Raw genomic sequence first — 5,158 nt, forward strand, 5'->3', positions numbered from 1 at the left:
GCTCCGTTACCTGCTGTGGCAGTGTGCTCCCCCCCTCCCCTGCATAAGCAATAACAACCAGTGTGGGGCCTGACGGCTGCATCCAGCTTATGCTGGACTTTGGAGACAGATGGCAACACGGCAGCCAAGGGCTGTCTGGCATAGCAACCCAGAAGTCTTGCTGGTATGCAAATATCACTATTAGTCAATCATCTTATTCCATAAATAGTGGACAGCCCAGGACCCGTTGAGGTCTCCTGCATGGCAGCGGGCTGCACGCCAGGATCTCCTCTTGAGTAGGGATGCCACTCAAGGCTACTTCTCGAGGTTGAGATTCCTTGCCACAACAGATTCTCGGTAAGTGACTAATAGCATGCTAAACTTTGAAATATTAGCTAAGTGATATAAAGGATTGATTGCACATACATAATCCTTTAGACATAAATCACTGACCAGGTTTGGGACTAGGATTGGATCCAGCTGCACCTAGACTCCTCTCTGAGAGGGAGTTCAGAAAGCAAGGGGGTCCTTTCTGAACCTCATGACTCAACGGGAGGGTCTCCCTGACAGTTTTGTCTGACCCTGTCCTCTATGCAGTAAATAATCAAGTGTACCTTGCCATTGAATCTTGTTAAACCACTGTCACATTTACCATTGAACTTTGTAAACTCACTGTTTTATATCAATAAAGTATATTGTTGCTTCTCTCTTACGAGTGAGGTGCACTCTCACTCCATCCGTGACACCTGCACAGGTCCAGAATGAAGAGGGGATTAAAGAAGTGTCATCAGGGATTACAGACACAATAACGCTTTGTGTGTTGCAGTACTTTACCCAGTTCCAGGTGCTTTACAAGCATCACCCTTCAACGCATCCTCCCAACACCCCCAACCAGACTGTCGCTGCCAAATTAACAGATCCCAAGCTTGCTTAAGTAAAGGGAGGTAAACACAAAGCATGACTTCATCAAGGAAGCCCTTGTGTCCCTTGGTAGCTTCAAGCCCTGGCACATGCCACGGAGGTAAGGTCATCCTTTTGCCATGCCCCGAGGACATTCTTTCTAGGAGCTAATTCCAGAGCACGCAACACCCAAAGGAGGACAAGCCTCTGCTTGTAACCAGATGTGACATGTGTGGGGGGATTTCAGGTTGTTTTCATATAAAACATTGACAGGTCAAGATGTTTCTACAACTTGGTCTTATCTTGGGCTTAAATCAACTAATTTGTAGGATGAATTCTTTGCCTTTCAACCCAGCTAGACTCTCAGCAGCAGGAACTGAAAGAAAGCTTCATCGTCACCTGCTGCTCATCAGCATTAGCCCAGGATTAGCAGCAGCCAAGCAATTTTAGACAGCAGCTTTGCTGGGGGATGGGGTGGTGAGTGAAGGACCTTTTCATTTTATCTTTCTGGCCATTAAGAAAGGGAATTTCAAAGACATCTGCATTAGTACTGGGTCAAAAATAATTTATTTTTTTTAATCACACTCAGTCAGAACTCATATTTTTTGTACCCAGATTCTCACTTGGCCACATAAATACGATGACGACTCATGTAAAGCTAAGTAAGAGCCTAACCATGTGTACCTTATTTGGAGGGGTGAGACAGGAAAGGGGAGAGGTAGAGGGGGGAAAAGGTCTTCTTGACAAGCATCTTCCCAACGTGTCTTTCACCACCTGCAAAATCTGAGCTTGCTTAGTCTTACTAATAAGACAGAACCAAACTGTGAACTGAAAACACAGTGAACTTAACACCACCGGCCACCATGGTCACCTGAATGTGGAACCAGGTCTGACAGCACAGCTGTGCCTGCAACGGGCCAAGAGCCTGACTGAGAGGGGATCCAAAAAATACCGTGGGCTGATGTATCTGTAAGAAAGGGAAACAGGCTTGCAGTTGATGTCATGTACCTTGCTAAACTTTCCTGGCTCGAAACACCACCACGAAATGCTATCCTGTGTATATCCATATGAACACACCCCATTTCTACAGACTGTAACCAGAACAGTTAATATCATGTGCACTACTCTGGGGCAGATGTTACTTCTGTACTGGGACAAGAAGGAAGATACTTAAAAGTACTAGTCAGCTGCTTTAATTAATTACCACTTCTTCTCATCTCAGAGACCTGACTTGCAACAAAAGGCATCTCCATCTCATGTTTCAAACTGTCCCCCTTTTATTTAATAGTAGGAGAGAAAGTAGGAAAGATTATGCCACGTATTCATTAAAGCATATTCTTAACAACCCAAGCGACCCCGTCGCTGAAGCTGTAACTCTGTGGTTCCCTTCAGCGCTGCTCTGTCTGCTGGAGAGGATGCGGCACTGACTTGCTGAGAGGAGCCCACTGCTAGGGGCTCATCTGACATTTAAATGTAGGGAGGAAAGAGAGGAGGCCGATTTTGCTGGCCCCTCTTTCAGTCTCCCTTGGTCTGTTTTCCATAAGTAAATTTTACCTTTTTCTTCTTGCCCAGGTTTGGAGGCAGTGGGCCACCTTTATTGGGAACTCCAGGCGTCCCCTCTGCGCAGCCATGGGCACTGCCCGGGCTGGGGGCAGCTACCAGTGGGAGGAGGAAGACGATGTAGAAATGTTTAACTTCTGCTTAAACATCACAAATTTCAGCTTAAAACTTTTGACAGTGTTCTTCTCCAAGTGATAAACAAGATTAAATTTCCATCAGATATTCTGCAAAACCAGCTTGTTTATTCAACCCCCCTGGTTCTGCAGCGAGGAACAGTTTTCACAGGATCTTTTCCCCTGTGCAATAGGGACTCCTGTACATAAAGAGATCTTGATCTTGCAGCACTGCTCACATCGGGTGCTGTCAAAATCAACACACTGCAGATCACGTCCTGTACAACCCATGAGTTACGGAATAAGAGACACTTTCCTGACCCAAGAGCTTGTGCTAAACTTAATTGTGTAGTTTGTTCTGACAGAAGTGCTCATGCTGCTGACTTTGCCTGTGGCTAGAACAGCAGGAGTGTTTCCATGAATGTCTCCTCTTTTTTATCCTTTGCTGGATGCCACATTCAAGACCACCCAAGTGAGCCAGAGCCTGCCTCAGCATTGCAAGCGCTCAGCAATTGTTCACAGCAGCAGGCAGCTAGTGTGGATGCTGGGAAGAAATACTTTGTGCAGTGGCTGAGAAAAGGGGTACAGTGATCTGCGGGAACTTGGTGTCTTAGGGCAAACCAACAGCAGCATAAGAAAATAAATACACAAACAATATAATTATATTGAGGTTATGAAAGAATGCAGATAACTTGGTCACATAGTCACATCTCTGCTTTATTCCTTAGATGTACCACCGTGCCACAGAGATGCCTTTGTCCAAAAGCTTCCCAGAGAGACATGAAGACCTTAGGTTTGTCACCTTGTCTCACAAGAGAAAAAACCTCTGTCATTTCACCTGGCAGCATCACCGTCCTGAGGGCCTCTCTCCACAGGCAGAATGAAGAGGCAATGTGCTCCTGGCAGCACTAGAAGGGGCGCTCGCTGCCTGTGGCAGAAGCAAACCGTTGGCCAAAGAGCATCAAGCTGGTTGTTAACGAAGTCAGGCCTCAAACCACAGGCACCTGGCTTGCTGACTTAGAAGGACAAACCTCATAGTACCACAAACAGGAATAAGGACTTAAAGATTGTTATGACAAACCTTCCTCTTGAGGAAACAAAATTCTGGTCTGTCCTTCCCCAACACCTGATACTGCAGAAGAGGAGGAAATCTACCTTTGCAAGCCAGTCAGTTGCAAAGATTACCTACAGCAGAAACTGGAGGGAGGGAGGAAAAACCCTTTTTTGACATCTGTGGTATTCAATTTAGCTCTCAAAACATGAGACAGTCTGTCCTCATCTCAGCATGTATGACGCCAAAATGTTCCTGATCATCACATACCCAGCCCCTTTTACAAAACTAACCCAAATTCACACCTTATGCTCCCCCTGCCTCTCTGTGAGCCCCAGGGACAAGCCACAGCCTGGGAATTTTCTCCATGGCACCACTCCTGCAGACACACACAAGCTGTTACCTGCATGCATTTTCAAGACAGAGGTCTGCAGGCCCTTCCTACAGGAGCTTTAGAAGTGGGAATCTTCTACAGGTTTTTTCTGCAGAACTGGGGTAAGGTTAAAAGAGGTTTTTTTTAAGTCACTCCATCTACTTATTCCTCTTAGACTCTTCCTAGAAGACCCAGACATCTTCAGGAGCACACACTGAACATGATGTGGTTAACTACCCCAGCATGCAGTACCATGAGACATGGGTCAGCACGCACACAGCCTCTCCAGCACAGCCCTCTCCGAAGAAAAGTGGTCGTATGTGGGACTTGTCTCCCTGTGATGCCTCCTCTTCACTACACAAAATAAACAAACAAAATGGAAGTCAACTTAGCAGAAGCTCCCATGAAATAATTTTCACAATTTCCAGGTCTCATTTTAATGTCTGTTTGCATTTTCTCAGATAACTTGGAAGCAGGGTCCTGCCACCTCCCCGTTTCCTTTCCACTCGAGGTCATTGGGGAAGTATCTTCATCCCCTCTTTAACATACATGGAAACCAAGATACAGAGAGACAGTGACTTGCTCACAGGTGCATGAATTTGTAGCACAACTGGGAAACAGCCAGAGAGTCCTCCTCTAGCCATCAGACCACATCAGGAAAAGCCACTGTTGCGTATACTCAAAGACAGGAGCTACTCTAATTTCTTTAATGAAGTACAAGTGGCTGGGCATATTACAGATACAATTCCAGGTCCTTCAGTTCTTGCTTGATCAAGACTTGATCAAGTCGTCCTTGTGTCTTCTGCAGAAAGGTTTTCACTAAGGACGTGAGACACAACCTGTCTGAAAGCCTGCCCTGGCAAGTTCAGCACTTTCCCGTGGCCGCACCCCAAAACTGCCAGAAACAAGTCAATTAAAGCATTACAGCATAGGCTAGGTCCGATTTCCTGTGTGCTGGATTTTTTGTTATTTTAATAACCAAATCCCCTTTACTGAGTGCAGGAGCAAAGCTCATGCTCTCAGGGGCACCGTGCAACTGGACCAAAGGCAAAACACACACAACCTGGGGCTCAACCTGCCCCTGTTACCAGGTCTTCTCCTGACCTGGGACGGGACCTCGGCTGAGCTACGGGGCTTTTAGGTGCCTTCTACCACCACCTCCCTTGAGCCTGACTGGCACAT

The sequence above is a fragment of the Pygoscelis adeliae genome, unplaced genomic scaffold (assembly GCF_000699105.1).
Source record: "Pygoscelis adeliae isolate BGI_AS28 unplaced genomic scaffold, ASM69910v1 Scaffold4, whole genome shotgun sequence".
NCBI lineage: Eukaryota > Metazoa > Chordata > Aves > Sphenisciformes > Spheniscidae > Pygoscelis > Pygoscelis adeliae.